The sequence below is a fragment of the Nuphar pumila genome, chromosome 10 (genome assembly GCF_984573655.1).
Source record: "Nuphar pumila chromosome 10, dmNupPumi1.hap1.1, whole genome shotgun sequence".
Taxonomy (NCBI): domain Eukaryota; kingdom Viridiplantae; phylum Streptophyta; class Magnoliopsida; order Nymphaeales; family Nymphaeaceae; genus Nuphar; species Nuphar pumila.
The window spans coordinates 40,375,793-40,396,314 of record NC_143258.1 but is presented as its reverse complement, the minus strand read 5'-3'; positions in this window follow the sequence as shown (position 1 = coordinate 40,396,314).

The window sequence follows — 20,522 nt, the reverse complement described above, 5'->3', positions numbered from 1 at the left end:
ACTCACTCAAACCAACATATGAAATCTTATTCATGATCGTTGTCTCACCTAATTTCCTTGAAATAGTAGTGCTCAGAATTCTGTTCTGACCCTTTTACTTCGTTGGTTTTACAGGAAATGGAGAGCAGTGAGAGATGAGTTGTTCACTATGGATGGACGAGGTTCACATTTTGGGTTGGATAGTTCGGCAGTGGCAGAGGGATTTTATTTTTGTTTTTGACTCCATTGTTCTCTTCAGTTCTTGTACTCTTTGGTTGTATAAAGAACGGTAATAACAATTTACTTCGGTTCATAAATAGATGGTTGGTGTTACTACTCATTGATGATGATTGTCAGTACATTGTGGTGATGGGATATCCAATGGAAAGTGGAACTGTGAGGACCCCAGATCCTTGAGAAGGTTTCTGAAAAAAAAAAAATTGCATTTTTAGATAGGGGAGGAGTTGGGGTCGTTACATGTACTGCCCTCTCTGAAGCATATCTCAGGTAACCAGTCCAATAAACCTCTGATATTAATATCCTAGACTTATAACCAAACCTTAGGTTGCATTATCTTTCTTTTCATAGCCTTAAAACCAAAACCATATCTACTTGATTAAACTGAAAACTTTACTTTTTACTATTTGATCATCCTAGCCTCCTAATGACCTATTTTACGGATCCCTAGCCACCAATAGCCTATCCTAACACTCACACACATCCTTAGGTGTTCAACAAGTTGTTGGTTCAGTCTATACCAGATCTGAACTAAAACTCTTTTTTCTTAGGTCTCTTCCTAGAACCACCTAAACCCTACATCACAGTTACCCTTAGACCTTTACCTCATCGTGTCCAGCAGGGGTCAGCACCCCCAACACATTCATCCCAGCCGCAGAGGTCTAAGACTGTAGGCACGATTCTCAAGCTTTTATCGAGCTTAAACTAGAGTACGCATCTATTACTAGCCCAGGCTCCCTTTTGGTCCAAGCACTGAGCCGATTCAACCAAATCTTAAAGAGGGCTAATAAGATGATATCAGAGTGAACTTTCCCATATGGATATACCATAACCCCCATGGGTTGAGAAGAGCAAGGAAGCTCGCAAGCATGTGAAACATGCTTGGACTCTTTTCGAGAAGATGCAGGCTTAACCTTTTTTATAACGTTAGGAGACTACAGAGATGAACACCAAGCTTGAGCACATTGAGAGGGTTGTCTCAACCCTAGTCAATCGAATGGAGAACCTTCGCACTCCCAAGCATGGCTCAAACCACGAAACTGATTTTTAGGGTGGTCATTTTGGGCCCCAGAATGAGTCTCTTTTGGGTGAAGCACATGATCAACATTGAGGTAAGAAACCTCATTTTGAGGTCTCTGCAGTTGCATGAGAAAACATGCAAGAGTGACTTTCTAAACTCATGCACTTTTTACCTATCACAATATGTCAATTGAAGCACGTGTCTCTAAGGTGATCATTCATCTCGAGGATCGCATACTATGTTGGTATGAGTGGTTAGACACTATACACGACAAGTCATCTTGGGACAACTTTGTAGAGCGAATTATACAGTGGTTTGGGCCCACAATCTTGGTGAATCACCATGTAGAGCTCAAGAACTTGAAACAAAGGGGTAACTTGGAGGAGTGTCAGGATGAATTTGAGAACCTCTATACTATTTTGCCACTAGTAGATGACAAGACCTTATTGGGATCTTATATTGGTGAATGACGGGAGGATCTTCATATTAAGGTCCTAGCTACATCTGTTTGAACTCTTGAGAAGGCCTCTAGAGTGGCCAAACTCTAGGAAGAAAAGCAAAAGTGTCTTTAGGCTTTTCGAAAGCCAAACATGCCTAGTATAATGCCTCAAAATGTTAACCCAAAAATATGTGACTTTTGTTTATGCAAGGCCTTATCGATGGCATTGCTCTAACTAAACTAAGCTCTAAGGGGTTAGATTGTGTGCAAGCTCTAGCGTTCAATAGCTTACTAGAACTAAGTTCAAGAAAGATACCACCAAGGACAAGAACCATTTATCAAGAAAATAGAAATACAACGAAAACAACTATTTTTTTGTTTTGGCTAAAAATTTTAGCTGGGTTACAGCTATGATAATTTAACATGAAACTGAATCTAATTCTCATATTAGACTTAGGTGCAAGTAAAAACATAAAAGATGTAACATCTGCAATTTGGTTTTAGTCTAACTTTTAAATTTGGGTTAAAACCAGTTTTAAATTTAGGCAAAATTTAAGAGTCTAAGTTGACTGAGATGTGTTTTGGACTCAAACCAAGTTCCAAGAGAGGCTCGGAGGGGTCATATCCACCCCAATGGGGTGCCAAATGCTGTTAGAGTGGCCTAAAAGGGTTCAAGGGTGACTCAAAGCTATTTGGATCCTGGATGAGTTAGGTTCATATCCGAACTCGAGTTTGGATCCAATGTTGATCTGGATCTTGTGTTTTTATATGGATTTTTGAATTGAGTTTTGGATTTTGATTTTTGTTTGGGTTCTGGACTCAACCCAGTTGTGTTTGGATTTTGATCGAGGTTTATGGATTCAGATCACTTGGATCTGGACCCAAGTGGGGCGCAACCTAGGTGGGACCCACTTTGCTCTTTCTAGAAAATATTTAATTAATAAAGTAATCAATTTAAATAATTTTAAGGGTCCTGAAGAGGGTGGGATGTCCCCCTCTATTGGACCCTACATTAGTTAGATTGGATAGAGTACTATTTGAATAGGACTCTAGAGAGTCCATAATCTTTTGAGACTCTTCAAGAAGAAGAGTTCTATTTTTTGTAGAAGACCCATTAGAGGAGGGCTCTAGGTGGGTCAACCAAGCTAGTAGTTAGTTGAGACAACTTCTCTCATGGAGAAGATAGGGAGTCCCATAGGGTGGGAACGACCCCCTATGGTGGTCTTTTTAAGCCTTCCACCTCTAGTCCCCTACTTTTCTTTATATTCTTTATCTTCTTCTTCTTCCTCTTCTTTGTTTCTTCTTTCTTAGAGCTTTTTCAATAGCCATTGAAGCTCCTCTAATGTTTTAAGATGAGAGACAAAGGCCGTTCTATGTTTGAGAACCTGATTAAGGTAGGTACATCAATCATGTAGGCATAGATCTATCCAAACACATAGAATATGCATATGGATGATTTTCAGATCTGAACCAATGAGGATCAAATCTTGAAACACCTCTCTAAGATTGATTTTTAATTTAGAGAACATATTTTGGTGGATCCATGTCACAATGGAGTTGAAAAGAAAAATGATTTTCGAAACAAGATGATTTTCGAGATTCCAATATGAAAAATGATTTAGAAAAAACTTGTTTCTTGTTATTTGTTAGATCTTATTTGTTCTAGCATATTTAAGATGTTAATATTAGGTCATATTGATGAAATATATATTTTATAAGTTCTAAAAATTTGATATATGCTTAAATCTATATTCTTGTATGCAAAAATCATTTTTGAAAAAAGTTTTGGCAAAAACATTTTAAGGTTTTTTATATGTTATGACAAAAAAAAAGTTGATCTTGGATGCATATATGGTAGATTATTTCATGTTTAGCATGATTAAACAGCATGTTGTTGTATAAAGAAACCATGATTTCATGTTGTTTAAGGTTTCTTGTGATTCTTGTATAGATGAAATTATATTTAAAATATTCCATAAAGTTTTGTGATTCTTGGATAATGTATGTTAATGTTTTAACAAGATTAGCATGAATATGATCAAAGATGTGTTGTATGATGATATAAATATGTTTAGAGCATAAAAAATCATGATTGTATGGATTTTTACCTTGAATATTGTTCTTGCTTAATGGATCTTGCATGAGTTTGAATTTTAGCTATTTTATCCCCATTTTTTATTCTGACCTTTTAAAAAAAATTGTTATCTTTATGAAACCGAAGTCAATAAATGAAAATAAAAATACTGGAGTATTCTACATATCTAGAGCTTGAATTTAGAATCTTGTTTTGTTTTATTTAAATCAATATTAAGGTTGGCAATTGCAACAGAGCATAGGTTTTATGCTCTATCAGTAAGACTGTTTTAACTAGAGATTTTGATAGTTCTATAAACCCATTCAAAACTGAACAAAATAAATTAGAAAAAATCTAGGTGAAATGTAAGATGTATAAGAAGATCCTGTAAAAAAAAAATTTGTCAAAAGACTTTTCTATAAGTCTGAAGAAATTCTCCAAATCAGGATGAATTTTTGTAGTTGACATGATCTAACTTATATTTTTCCTGAATAGGGTTTAGTTCTAGAATGTTCCTAATTTTATTACAACAAATTTTGCGGTTATGTTTCTTGGATTGTGTTCCTAAGATATAGGGGCAGTCATAGTAAAATTGAGAGAGTGAAATGCAGTCCTTGTAATGTATAGATGCCTAATTGTTATGGATGGTTAACAAGGATTCGAACTGCACAGTATGACATGTATAGATTCCTATTGTATTTTACTTAATACAAAATAGTTTTGGATGCTTATATTAAAATTTGATCTGATATACATACAAACTGAATGTATTTCATGTTATTCTTGATTTGTAATCATTTATATGACAAACATGTTAATGAACATTATGCATCATAAGCCATGATCAGTGTAAAGTAATTGGTTACACATGTTATTTGTTTGTTAAAGCATGATTATGATTTTATGTATTTGTAGCCTTTATATATGCATGTGAGCATATAATATGGTGATAATGATATATAATATGAGCAGTTGTGTGATATGGGTGTGCGCTTGGGTTCGGTGGAACCTATAAATGCTTATAGTGCACCAAGGAAAGAAAAAATATCCATGTACATAATCACATAATTGCCTCATGGAGGTCGGGCTAATGATGTGAACTGTAAGTTGTTTGAATGGGTCAAAACAGACTTGTGTTATGCAATCTTCAGTGAGGCGATTAAGCTTGTGAGTCTGGGCATGTGTGTTGTGAGCACATATAATTTAATTGATAAGCCTAAAATTAAATAACACCCATGACCTATTTAGACCAGGTCTAATGAACTAAGGACCACTTTAGGAAAAGTGGGGGTACACATGACTGGTTGACCATTATTTGGAAGGCTATGGCATCTCCCTTGGTCCCTAGTCTCTAATTGTAGGGGGGGCAGACTGCCAGGTGTCCTAGGTGGTATATCCAAAATCTTTGCACAGTAGAAATTGATTTTGTGCTGAACTACTAGGAGTTTCTTTTGGTCACGGACTGCTCCAATGGAACCTCAATGAAAGGTTGCAGATTCTTCAATTTAATGATGTTAATAAAATACATGATATAACAAACCCCTCATTGGATTGGTTGAATCAAAGTTAGGAACTCGGGAGTGTACCTTCAAGAGGGAGGAAAAGTAGAAAAAAATAATTGAATCATTATAATATTTCAGTTTGTGCATAAATTATTATTTCATTGGCATGATGCATTGTAGCATGTTTATTATAAAAATATGAATGCAAGCATGTTTGATTCTGTAAATATAAATTATGCTTAGTTATGCTATGTTATGATGCATGATTTAGATGATATCTGAAAATGTCTGAATGCTTATTTCTTTGATTGAAATATATTTGTGTTTACGTGTTTTGGTATTACCTATTGAGGTTTTCTGTGATTGAAATATATTTGTGTTCATGTGTTTTGGTATTACCTATTTAGGTTGTGGTCTAATGCCTATACTTATAATATTTTAGGTAATGAGTAGGCTGGAGGGTGATGACAGTAGGCTTGAAGCCAAGAGGGTCGCAATTCTTTAAGGCTATTAAGAGGACTTGATATTTTATTATTTGATTATATTATTAAGTCATGTAAACTTTGATAATGTTTGAGACTAGTATTTGATTCTTTTTAATACAAACTGTGGTTTGATTAAGTTATTCTCGTCTTATAAGTGTGTGTTATATTTGTAACCCTCCCAAGACTTGAACCGTATTAAAAAAGAGTTTTTGTTGTGTTCTTGAAAATCATGTAAAGGAATTAAAAAAAAATCCTAAATTTTCAGTTTAAAAAATTGGGGTTTTACAACATTAGTATCAGAGCTAAGTTAAAAAAAATTTAACTTTCTACCCATCAAGCCTTCAGTCATCATTGTAAGTATGGTCTAGCTTAATTTTTTATTGTTTGATTTTTGTTGCTTGAAAATTTATAGTGTAATGTGAGAACCTAGATATGTGATAGGGACACTACTTGGGAATTTGGTTAGAAATTCACCCAGTTTTCTTGTTTGGTTTAGATGGTATGGGTTAGTCATTGCAATGATATGATAGAAACCCTAAACAACCTCACAGGGGTTCTAAGCCAGTAGATCGAGACCATGCAGGCTATGGGAGCCAACCTGCAGTAGGAGGCACAAGATAGGTAGGTCACCGGGAGGTAACGACATGTCTTATAAGCAATTTATTGACACAATCCCACCTTTGTTCGTAGGGAAGACGGATCATGAGGCAGCTGAGAACTGGATCAGGGAGATTGAGTGAATCTTTTGGGTCATTGAGTTTCCAAAAGTTTGGAAGGTCGACTTTGGGATGTACAAGTTAACAGATGATGCGGGGAGGTGGTGGGAGACCACCCATGCGGTTCATTTCCATAACAAACCCGTGACTTGGGCATAGTTTTGTGAGGTCTTTAATATGATGTACTTCCTGAAGCATGTGAGGGACAAGAAGATGTAGGGATTCCTTGACCTGAGGCAGACTAGTACTCTAGTGGAATACATTTCAAGATTTCACAGTTTATAGCATTTTTTCCCCAATCTGTATACTGAGGATCGGGAATAGGCCATGAAGTTCGCCTGAGGTTTGAAGTCAGCCCTGAGGACTAAGGTCTTTACACGATAACTGAGGTCACTGGATTTGGCCATTAAGGTGGCTACTCTGTTGGACAACGACTGAGCAGAGGTATTGAAGTCTCAGGGGATACAGTCTGGGTAGCATTCTGGCGGTTAGAGGAAGCATTTTGGCAGGAAGAAATCTGCACCACCTACCAAGAAGGGCAAAAAGGGCGTAGTATGCCCTAGGTGTCACCGTAATCATCCAGGGAAGTTGTATCCTTTTAACACAGGTGTGTGCCTATAGTGTGGGCAGATTTGTCACTTTGTGAAGGAGTATCCCTAGCGGAGGAACGATGGCAGGAGATAGGCTGCAGGAGGTCAGCCTTAGCAACAGCAACAGCGGCAACATCACGGGCAGTTAAAGATGGCTACTGGCCGAGTGTATGCAATTACAACAACCGAATTGGAGCACGATGTTGATGTCATCAAAGGCATTATTCTTATTGTCGATTTTAGTGCTCAAGTATTGTTCGACACTAGAGCAACACACTATTTTGTTGCCACGTGTTTTGCTTCTTTGTTAAATATATTGTTTATTACTCTGGGTTACACCTTAGAGATAGTTACACCTTTGAGTGGTAAGACTCGCTCATGAGTACCTATCAAAGGTAGAGGTTTTGACTATTGGGTAGAATTTATTGCCAATCTGATCATCCTGAATATGATCAGTTACGATGTGATTTTGGGGTTGGATTGGTTGCACGAGTATTACACTTGTATAGAGTGTCGCAGGAGGTGAATACATTTTATTTGCTTGGACCAACCTGTCTTTGAGTATAAAGTGGGTAAACCGATGGAGAAGGAGAAGTTGCTTTCAGCAATAAAGATCCAACATCTGGTTGGATGTGGTTGTGAGGCCTTTTTTGCTAGTGTATCTTTGGTTGAGCCCACACTGACCTCGTTAGAAGAGCTACAGGTCATGAAAGAGATTGTAGATAATTTTCTCGAAGAGCTACCTGGGTTACCCCCTAGGCTAGAAATGGACTTTGCTATTGAGTTGGTGCCTAGAACGGCCCCAATCTTCAAAGATCCATTTAGGATAGTGTCAGTTGAGCTCAAGGAGCTCAAGAAGCAGTTATAGGAATTATCAGATAAGGGCTTCATTCGATCGAGTGTTTCACCTTGGGGCGCACCGGTGTTGTTTGTTAAAAAGGACGGCTCTATGCGGTTATACATTGACTATAAGATGCTGAACCAAGTAACGATCAAGAACAATTACCCTTTGCCACAGATTGAGGACTTGTTTGATCAGCTTCAGAAGGCTAAGGTAAATCCTGACTTGAAATTTTGGGATTTGAAGAATCGTAAAGACATAACTTTTGACATGATTGCTAATGGATTGCAGATACTATCTAAGATCAACCTGAGATCTGGTTATCACTAGCTCAGGATTAGGAATGAGGACATTCCTAAGACAGAGTTCAGTACCCATTATGAGTTCATGGTTATGCCCTTTGGACTCACAAATACCCCAGTAGCATTCATGGACCTCATGAATAGAATATTTTGACTGTACTTGGATGCATTCATGTTTGTTTTTATTGATAATATTATGATCTATTCTAAGAGTAAGAAAGAGCTTGAAGAGCACCTGATGATAGTTTTGAGCACTTTTCGAGAACATCAACTTTATGTGAAATTCTCTATATGTGAATTTTAGCTCGATCTGGTGATGTTTTTGGGTCATGTCATATCTAAGGATGGAGTTTCAGTGGACCTTGCTAAGGTGAGTGATTTTTTTCCATGAGCATTAGTATAAAATTTCTAAAAAATCTTGAACCTTAATGAATAAACTTTTGGTATTCTAATAGGTGGCGGCAGTATTGAAGTGGGAGCAACCTAAGAATGTTAGTGACATTAAGAGTTTTCTTGGACTGACTCGATACTAAAGGTATTTTATATAGGATTTCTCATGAATTGCTTTGTCGATGATGAAGCTTCTCTATAAGGGAGTGAAGTTTGTATGTGACGCCTAGTGTGAGAAGAGTTTTCAGATCTTGAAGTAGAAGCTCACGACTGCAGCAGTGTTGACAGTGCCACCAGGACAAATTGGCTTTGTAGTGTACATAGAAGCCTTGGACACAGGTCTGGGGTGCATTTTGATGAAACACAGGGAATGTTATTACTTATGCATCTTGTCAATTGAAGGTTCATAAGAGAAACTACCCTACTGATGACCTAAAATTGTTGGCAGTGGTATTTGCTTTGAAGATTTGGAGGCATTATCTATATGGTGAGAAGTTTGAGGTTTTCATAGACCGTAAGAGCCTCAAGTACCTCTTTGTGTAGAAAGAGTTGAACATGAGACGCAGAAGGTGGCTTGAGTTCATAAAGGATTATGAGTTCATGGTCGCTTACCATCAAGGAAAGGCAAACGTCATATCAGATGCTCTTAACCGCAAGGAAGAAGGAGTTTTAGCAGGCTTATAGAGTTTGACTCAGGATCTCATTGAGTGGAGACCCTTTAGAACTGAGGATGGCAAGATCAACATCACCAATATGGCCATGATGATAGAGATTATGAAGCAGATCATAGAGATATAGAACGATGATCCCAAGTTTTCTTAGATTGTAGCTGCATTCAAGATGATTTGTCAACTCTACACCTTTAGGAAGATACAAGCATCTGGTATGGTATGGGAAGAGGTTATGGGTACCTAGCGACCCTCGGATTAGGGAAGAAGTGCTTGATGATGTGTATAAGAGCAAGTTTACCATACACCCAGGTAGTACAAAAATGTATAAAGACTTGTAGAGGATTTACTGGTGGAGCGGGATGAAGCTGGACATAGCATAATATATTTCAAAATATTTGACTTGCCAGCAAGTGAAGATAGAACATTAAAGGCCTAGTGGTTTACTACAGCAGATAGAGATCCCTCAGTGGAATTGAGAAGGTATCACGATGGATTTTGTATTTGGTCTACTCAGAACCTGTAGTGGTAAGGATGTAATTTGGGTGATTATGGATCGACTCACCAAGTTAGTGCATTTTCTTTCGATCAGGACCAACTAGTCTTTAGAGAGTCTAGCAGATTTTTACATGCAGGATATTATACGACTACACAGAGTACCTCTATCGATCATCTTAGATCGAGACCTACGTTTTACGTTGAAGTTCTTGGGACAGTTATAGAAGGCTTTGGGGACTCAGTTGAAGTTCAGTATGGCCTTTCATCCTCAGACAGATGTTCAGTCAAAGAGAACGATTCAGATTCTGAAGGATATGCTGAGAGCATGTACCTTGAATTGGAAGGGCGAGTGGGATAAGCATGTTGTGTTGGAAGAGTTTGCCTATAACAATAGCTATCACGCGAGTATTGACATGGCACCCTATGAAGCACTGTACGGAGGACCGTGAAGATGACTAGTATATTGGATGAGCTTTGTGCACCTACTCTAGACACACCAGTGGTGATAGAGCACTACACTGAGCAGGTGTGCAGGATTTGTGATAGATAGAGCACTACACTGAGTAGGTACGCACGATTCGTGATAGACTACGAATGACTGAAAGTATACAGAAGAGTTATGTGGATTATCGACATCGAGAGCTCATATTCGAGGTTGGAGATTTTATTTTTTTGTGGGTTTCTCCCACCAAGAGTGTGTTTAGGTTTGAAAAAAAAGGGAAACTTAGTCCTATATTTGTAGGACTATTTAGGGTTTTAGAGAAGTTAGTCACAACAACATATAGAGTGGAGTTACCACCCCGGTATGCGAAGATCCATGATGTGTTCCATGTGTCAATATTAAGGAAGTATGTGTGAGACCCATTACATGCGATTCAGTATGAGGATATTGAGGTATGAAAAGATTTGACTACAGAGGAGCACCCAGTTGAGATCATGGATCATAAGAAAAAAGTATTGAGATCGAAGACCGTTCCCTTAGTGAAGGTGCGCTGGCAATAAAATGGAATTGACGGGTGTACGTGGGAGCCTGAGGCCAGCATGAAGGAGAAATACCCTTACCTATTCAAGTAAGTACTAAATTTTGTGAACAAAATTTTTTTAAGGGGGGTAGAATGTAACACCTATGATTTTATTTTAGTTTAACTTTTACATTCAGGTTAAAACTAGTTTTAAATTCAGGTGAAATTCGAGAATCTAAGTTGACTGGACTGTGTTTTGGACTCAAACCAGGTTTCAGAAGAGGCTCAAAGGGGTCACACCTAGCCCACCCAGTAGGGTACCATATGCTATTAGGGTGGCCTATAAGCGTTCAGGGGTGACTCAGGGTTATTTGGATCCTGGGTGAGTTAGGTTCAGATCCAAACCTAAGTTTGGATCCAATGTTAATTTGGATCTTATGTTTGTTGAGTTTTAGATTTGGATTTTTGTTTGAGTTATGGACCCAACCCAATTGTGTTTGGATTCAAATCAAGGTTTATGGATCCAAATCACTTGGATCTAGACCCAAGTGGGGCACAACCTAGGTGGGACCCACTTTGCTTTCTAGAAAATATTTAATTAATAAAGTAATCAATTTAAATAATTTAGAGGGTCCTATATAGGGTGGGACGTCCCCCTCTGGTGGACCACACATTAGTTAGATTGGGTAGAGTTCTATTTAAGTAGGGCTCTAAAGAGTCCATAGTCTTTTGAGACTCTTCAAGAAGAAGAGTTTTATTTTTGGTAGAAGACCCATTAGAGGAGGCCTCTAGGTGGGTCGACCCACCTAGTGGTTAGTTGAGATAAGATCTTATCTCATGAAGGAGAGAGAGAGAGAGAGTCCTATAGGGGGGAACGGCCCCCTATGATGGACTTTTTAAGCCCTCCACCTCTAGTCTCCTACTCTCCTTTATCTTCTTCATGTTATTCTTCTTCTTTATTTCTTTATTCTTGGATCTTTTTCAGCAGCCATTGAAGCTCCTCTAAGGTTTGAAGATGGGAGATGAAGGTCATTCTACATTTGAGAACCTGATTAATGTAGGTACATCAATCACACAAGCATAAATCTATCAAAATGCATGAAATATGCATAGGGACGATTTTCATGTCTAAACCAATGAGGATTAGACCTTGAAACACCTCTCTAAGATTGATTTTCAATTTAAAGAACATGTTTTGGTGGATCCATATCACCATGGAGTAAAAAAGAAAAAGCATTTTCGAAACAGGACGATTTTCGAGTTTCCAATATAAAAAATGATTTGGGAAAAACTTGTTTCGTGTTATTTGTTAGATCTTATTTGTTCCAGCATCTTTAAGATATTAATATTAGGTTATATTCATGAAATATATGTTCTATAAGTTTTGAAAATTTGATATATGCTTGAATCCATGTTCTTATATGTAAAATCGTTTTTAAATAAGGTTTTGGCAAAAACATTTTAAGGTTTTTGATGTGTTATGATAAAGAAAGTTGATTCGAGCATATATAATAGATTATTTCATGTTTAAAATGATTAAACAGTATGTTGTTGCATAATAAAACCATTATTTCATGTTGTTTAGGGTTTCTTGTGATTTTTGCATAGATAAAATTATATTTGAGATATTTCATAAAGGTTTTATAATTCTTGAATGATATATGTTAATGTTTTAGCAAAATTAGTATGAATTTGATCAAAGATGTGTTGTATAACGATGTAAATATGTTTAGAGCATCAAAAATCATGATTGTATGGATTTTTAACTTAAATCTTGTTCTTGCTTAATGGATCTTGCAAGAGTTTGAATCTTAGTTATGTTACGACAATGAAGCCATACATGATACTTCAAGTACAAGGTTTTGATGATGAGCAAGTAGAATCAACTGCATTTCAGCTAAGGCTATGAAGAAATTGAAGAATTCGGTGAAGAATCCTTGAAGACTAGTGTGCAAATGTTTAATTCATTAAAAGTCTTAGATTCTTGTAAGAGCCTTACTTAGAGTGCATATTTAGGTTGCATTTCACCTTAAAAGTCTTTAGAAAAACTTTTCTAAAAGAAACTCTTTTGAAAATCTTTTTAGAAAACTCTTTTCTTAAATTTTCATATTTATTAGTCGACCAATAGACTTATCAGTCGACTAATCCTTTCGCGCCATATTTTCTAAAAAGTCATTCTTGTCAAATTAGTCGACCGAAGTTTTTATCAGTCGACTGGACAGAATGTCTGTTTTCTGGAAAATTAGCAGCAGTCGACTAATGATTTTTTAGTCGACTAAACAGAACATGTGTTTTCTGAAAATTTAGCAGCAGTCGACTAATGCTTTTTATCAGTCGACCGAATAGAATGTTTGTTTTTCAGAAGTTTTTAGCAGCAGTCGACTAAAAGGTTTTTCAGTCTACTGATGATATTATCAGTCGACTAACTTTTTTTAAGTCGACTAAGTTTCAAAAATTCAGATTTTCAAACGGCTCGATTAACAGATCAGTCGACCGACGATAACTGTCAGTCTACTAATAACTAACTATTAGTCGACTAACTGATGTTTCAGTCGACTAATTTTGCCGTTTTCCTGAAACTTCAAAAAGGTGTGTCTTTTTATTTTTCAAACGTTTTGATCATTCAAAATGGACCGTTTTGACACCCTTTCATACTCTCAACGTATGGAATCTTTTAACTATAAATATGAGTGCATTTTATACTAAAAAACAATCAATTCAATCGATTTGAATCTTGCTTTTCACTCCTATTCATTCAAGTATTTGTTTTCTCACTCACGTGATATTTTCACTTCAGTTTTTCACTCAAATCACTTTGAGAGATAGTGAATTCGTGAGTAGAGTGTTTCAACAACCTCAAAAGTCAATTGTATCTCATTTGCATTCAAAAGGAAGGCTCATAGGTTGTATTGTAAGTTCTTATTTCTTTTCTGTAAAAAGAAGGACTCCTTGGTGTAAAGGAGTTGTTTGCTTTCAGTTGGGTTGTTACTGAAAGTGGGACCGGTTATGGTCTGTGTGATCTTGTAGTTTACAAGGTTGGTAGTGGAAAATCTCAAGCGGGTTTTGCTTGGGGACTAGATGTAGGTCGGGTTTGACCGAACCAGGATAAAATCTTATGTTCTTTGTGTGTTTGCTTTGAGATTTGCAAAATCATTCAATATTCCGCAGAAAAGTTTTAAAAGCACTATTCACACCCCCTCTAGTGCTCGTTGCCTCGATCCTAGTGCACTTTCATTTGGTATCAGAGCACAGGTTTGTTATTACTTTGATTTGACCATCATCTAGCATGGCAACTACAACATCTCAGCACAAAGAAGGAAGCTCCTCTGTTCGTCCTCCTCTCTTCGATGGAACAAACTATGGATACTGGAAAGTAAGAATGACAATATTCCTGCAATCCATGGATCTCGATATCTGGAGAGTTGTTTCAGAAAAGTACCAAACTCCATCAACTGATTTCAGCCGATGGACCGATGAAGAAAAGAAGACTGCTTCACTGAATGCCAAAGCCATGAATGCATTATATTTTGGCGTTGATAAGGTAGAGTTCAATCGCATCTCTCAATGCTCTACAGCTAATGAAATCTGGCATACTCTTCTCGTAACACACAAAGGTACGTCAAAGGTAAAGGAATCTAAAATTGCTTCTTTAGTTCATAAATTTGAATTGTTCAAAATGAAGCAAAATGAATCTATATCGGACATGGTAACTAGAATGACCGATATAACTAACACTTTGAAATCCCTTGAAAAAGAATATTCACAAGTGGATTTAGTCAGAAAGATTCTAAGGTGTTTAACTCCTGAATGGGAGAGAAAAACCACTGCTATTGAAGAAGCAAATGATCTCAATACTCTCACTCTTGAAGACTTAGTTGGTAACCTAATGGCATATGAGGTCCAACTTCAAGACAGACAAGAAGAAGAGCCTAAAAAGAAGTCTCTTGCTTTTAAGGCTACTTCTGACTCAGAAGATTCTGAAGAAGATGAAGATGAAGATATTGCCCTCATCACAAGGCAATTCAGAAGATTCATCAAAAAGGGAAAATTTCAAAGAAAGGCAAAGAAAGCAGATTCTTTCATTCCCAATGAAGTAAAGTGCTTTAACTGCAAAAAGGCAGGACATATCAAGAAAGATTGTCCTCTTCTCAAATTCAAGCCCAAGGACCAATTCAAGAAGAAAAAGGCATTTCAAGCATGTTGGGATGATAGTGACTCCTCTTTCGATGAAGAATCAAATGAAGAAGTCGCCAACATGTGTTTTGTAGCACAAGAAGATTCGGTAAGTCAATTTGACTATGATGAGTTATTTGAAGCATTTAATGATTTATATGCTAAATTTAAGAGTCTTAGTTCTGAAAATAAAGAGTTAAAAATTGAAAATTTAACTCTTGACTCTCAAAATAAAGTGTTACTTCAAGAAATAGAAGATCTCAAGAAGGAAAATTCTTGCCAGGCAATTGAGATAAAAGAAATTGGAGTTAGAACCAATCTCTTACAAAAAGAAATATTTAGTCTTAAAGAAAAGTCAAATGATCTTCTTTCTATAGTGACCAAATTTACAAATGGTCAAGAGAATCTAGAAAAACTTCTTGGTTCTCAAAGATGCTCGGTAAATAAAACTAGATTGGGATATAGCTTCTTTGATACTCAAAATAGACCAAACCTTGTGGTGAAAAATCAAAGACATTATTCTCAATCTTTTGTTCATAGAACTAAACTTTCTAGTTCTAATAGAAATGCATCTAGATATGATTGTTCTAGACATGTTTATTCTAAATCCTTTTATAGAAAGAATACTTATTATCAAAGGAAACCAAAATCCAAATGGATATGGGTTCCTAAGACTAACTCTCATGGACCCGAAAATAGAAAGGGGTCAAATGCTCTGTTTTCTGATTTTGTTATAGGTACACAACATAAGGAGCAAATGGATATTGGACAGCGGCTGTTCCAAACATATGACTGGAAGGCCGGAGTTATTTTTCACCCTCCAAAATAAGGATGGAGGAACCGTCACCTTTGGTGACAATAACAAGGGAAAAGTGATAGGTATTGGTAATATTGGTAATCCAAAATTTTCCTTGATAGAAAATGTTCTTTTAGTGGATGGTTTAAAGCATAATTTAATATCTATTAGTCAATTATGTGATAAAGGTTTTCATGTTTCTTTTGAAAATGATTTATGCTTAATTTCTGATTTTAAATCTAAAAAGATCATTTTTAAAGGTAAAAGAAGAAACAATGTGTATGAACTATATCTAGATGAATTACCCTCTTTTAATGAAAAATGTCTTATTGTTTCAAATGAAATTCAATGGTTATGGCACAAGAGACTTGGACATGTTAATTTTAAAATTATTTCAAAATTATCCAAGAATGATCTTGTAAGAGGCCTACCTAGAATACCATATAAAAAGGATCACTTATGTGATGCTTGTCAAAGGGGTAAACAAATCAAGAGTTCTTTTAAAGCAAAAGATATAGTTTCAACAAAACGTCCTCTTGAACTTTTACATTTAGATCTATTTGGACCATCTAGAATTCAAAGTTTGAATGGTAGCAAGTATGCTTTTGTTATAGTAGATGATTATTCTCGATTTACATGGGTGATTTTTCTAAAAAGCAAAAATGATGCTTTTTCAGAATTTTCTAAACTTTGTAGAAGAATTACAAATGAAAAATCTACATCTATTATTAAAATTCGTAGTGATCATGGTGGTGAATTTGAAAATGAATCTTTTCTAAAGTTTTGTGATTTACATGGTATATCTCACAACTTTGCTTTTCCTAGAGCGGCTCCACAAAATGGAGTTGTTGAAAGAAAGAATAGAACTTTGCAAGAATGTGCTAGAACCATGCTTCAAGATAAAAATTTACCAAAATATTTACAACATGTTATGTCTTAAATCGTGTTCTTATTCGACCAATTTTACATAAAACATGTTTTGAATTGTACTATGATCGTATACCCAAGATCTCATATTTCAAATTTTTTTGTAGTAAATGTTTCTTGTTAAATACCAAAGATAATCTTGATAAGTTTGATTCAAAATCAGATGAATCAATATTTCTTGGATATTCTTCTAGAAGTAAAGCATATCGTATTTTCAATAAAAGAACATCTTGTATTGAAGAATCTTTACATGTTGCATTTGATGAGAATTGTGAGCAGGTTATTCCTCTAAGCGAAGAAGAAGAAGCAACACTTCAAGAAGAACCCTTGATAGAGAGTACTTCTCAAGAAAATATTCCTCTTCAACCGGTTTGGAAAAAAGTTCCTAATCATCCACATGAACAAGTTATTGGTGAAATAAAGAGTGGTGTCCAAACTAGAAGGCAGTTAGAAAAATATATTGCAAATGTTGCTTTCATATCTAAATTAGAACCAAAGAATATCAATGAGGCATGTGATGATGAATTTTGGCTTTTAGCCATGTCTGAAGAACTTAACCAATTTACTAGGAATGATGTTAGGGATCTAGTTGATAGACCAAAGGATCATCCAGTAATTGGAACAAGATGGGTCTTCCAAAATAAGCTGGATGAAAATGGTGAAGTCATTCGTAACAAAGCAAGGCTTGTGGCACAAGGCTATAATCAAGAAGAAGGCATAGATTTTGATGAAACCTATGCACTAGTGGTTCGATTAGAGTCAATTCGTATGATGCTTGCTTTTGCTAGTTACATGAACTTCAAGTTATATCAAATTGATGTTAAGAGTGCATTTTTAAATGGACACATCAATGAAGAAGTTTATGTAGAGCAACCTCCAGGCTTTGAAAATGAGAAATATCCAGAAAAGGTCTTCAAATTAAAAAGAGCTTTGTATGGACTCAAACAAGCACCAAGAGCATGGTATGAAAGACTACGGAATTTTTTAGAACAATCTGGTTTTTCCATTGGTCGGGTAGACTCCACTTTATTTATTAAACATTTTAATTCATATATTCTTATTGTGCAAATTTACGTTGATGACATAATATTTGGTTCTACTAATGATTCTCTTTGTAAAGAATTTGCTAAGGCTATGCAGGAAGAGTTTGAAATGAGCTTGATGGGCGAATTGAACTACTTCCTTGGACTTCAAATAAGGCAAACTGAAGAAGGAATCTTCATCGATCAGGGTAAGTATACAAAAGAACTTCTCAAGAGATTTGGGATGGACTCATCGAAATCAAGAAGGAATCCTATGAGTATAACTACTTCTCTTGATAAAGATGAAAATGGTAAAAGTGTAGATACTAAGCTCTACAGAGGTATGATCGGATCTCTATTATACTTAACTGCTAGTCGACCTGATATTATGTTTAGTGTTTGTATGTGTGCAAGATTTCAAGCTAATCCAAAGGAATCTCACTTAACTGCAGTAAAACAAATTCTTCGTTATTTGAAAGATACTTCAGATTTCGGTTTGTTTTACCCAAAATCATCTTCCTTTGATTTAGTTTCATATAGTGATGCAGATTTTGCAGGAAGTAAATCTGATCGCAAGAGTACTAGTGGAACTTGTCATTTCTTGGGAAATTCCTTAGTCTCTTGGTTTAGTAAAAAGCAAAATTCAGTATCACTCTCAACAACTGAAGCTGAATATATAGCGGCTAGTTTAGCATGTTCACAAGTACTTTGGATGAAACAGACCTTAAAAGATTTTGGTTTGAACTACTCCACAACAACTATTTATTGTGATAACACTAGCGCTATAAATCTTTCGAAAAATCCTATTCAGCACTCAAGAACTAAGCATATTGAAGTTAGACATCATTTTTTAAGAGATCATGTGTTAAAAGGAGATATTTCGTTAAATTTTATTTCCACTAAAGAACAACATGCTGATATCTTCACTAAACCTCTTAAAAATGAAGATTTTATGAGAATTAGGAGAGAGCTAGGTATTTGCTCATTTTCGGATTTATAAAAATGCTGATTTTTTAACAAAATCTCAAAATCGCACTATATTAGTCGACCGATAAAATTCTAGTCGACTGGTGTTTTTATATTTTGGAATGTATCGCATCATATTAGTCGACCGATATAGTTCTAGTTGACTGATGATATTTTTAGAATAAGTCACAATTTTTTAGTCGACCGATAAAGTTTTAGTCGACTAAATTTTTTTTTTTAAAAAACTTAAATGAAGGGACCCGACACCCCTTGGATTTGTTTTTTTTAAAAACCCATTTTTTTTAAAGAAGGCATCGTTTCATTCTCGTACCTTTTCGTTTTTTTTTAACGAAACCCTTAAACCGAAAACCCCTCTTTCTCCTTTGTCTCTCTCTCTCTCTTCCGAAAAACCCTCGGAGTACCATTCGACTCCATCATCGCCGGGAGTTTCTTATCGTAACAGGGAGACGCCGGAATCTTCTGGCCGTGATCTTCAAACGTCGGAATCCTCTTGCAGCGACTGGCGCATCTTCAAAACACTCAGGAACTCTCTTGCTGTGACAGTGCATTACCGAAATCCCCTTTTGGCCGACCTCTCCTCACCATCAGCCACCACATTGTCCATTTTTGATCGCCGGAAAGCTTTTTCCCTTTGCCGGACGTCATTTGGAAGCTGACATTTTGGTAACCATGCCTCGCATAAAGTCTACATCTGCAAAAGGTTTAGGTTCTCCTCCTCCTACACCTACTTCAAGACATGGTTTTTCACTAAGATTACTTCGTAACCCTCTTCTCTATGACACTTTTGGATCAATTTCTGCACTACCTATTTTACCAGACCGAAATGTTCTATTTCACTTGTTTTCTCGTTACAAAATAAGAGAATTATTTCCTGGTATTTCACATCTTTTTTATGCTTGTGCAGATACACTTCACTATTCTTTTCTCATTCACTTGTTTTACACAAATTTACAAATGAACCATGAAACTGGAATTTTATCTTCTCTTGTTCGTGATGTTGAAATCGAGTTTGATTCGAAATTACTTGGAGAAATTCTTGAAATTCCATCTTCAGACACTCTTTTCAACACTATTGAAATGAATGATGAAAGAGTTTTTGAACAAATTTTTCTTTCAGAAGCACCTCACTGCCCTCCTTTCAAAAATACTAATCTTCAAACTCGTGCACGCATTGCTGGACGAATCCTTGCCCACAATGTTCTACCCAAAACTGGTTCTTTTGATTATTATTCCACAGATCTATTTATGACTCTTTATGTTTTATTTGGGAATATTTCTGTCAACTGGGCCAATGTGTATTTTACAAACTTGTGGAAACAAAAACCATTTCTTCCTTATGGTTGTCTTTTAACCCGTATTTTTAGACATTTTAAAGTTCCTTTAACAAATGAAAAGTACATTGAGCAAAAAGAGTTCTTTGATCAAACAATTTTTAAAAGAATGAAAATTAAATATCTGCCTCCCTTAAATGTTGATCAAACTGAACCATCTGATCCTAATGAACCATCTATTTCTGAACCTTCACCTTCTGCGACACCTTCATCTCATGCAAAAAGAAAGAAATTTTCGACAAATCAAGACCATGATGAAGTTATGCAGAGACTGGAAGCTTTGGAGCTACATCAACACACCTTTCGTGAAGATGTGACTCAACAACTTGCTTCAATTCAGAAGGATGTAACTGCCATTAAGGATTTGCTAAACTCTCTTTTCTGATCTTTGATCTTTGAAAAACATACTTTATGGGTTGTAATATTTTAAACTTATCTCTATTTCTGCTTATGTTATTTTTGCCCTTACTCTTTTTTATTCTGACAAAGGGGGAGAAAAAGATAAAGATAGCATTACTTTGAAATTGCAAGGAGATCTTGAGAAAAAGATAAAGATAGCAATTACATTACAAGAGATCTTGC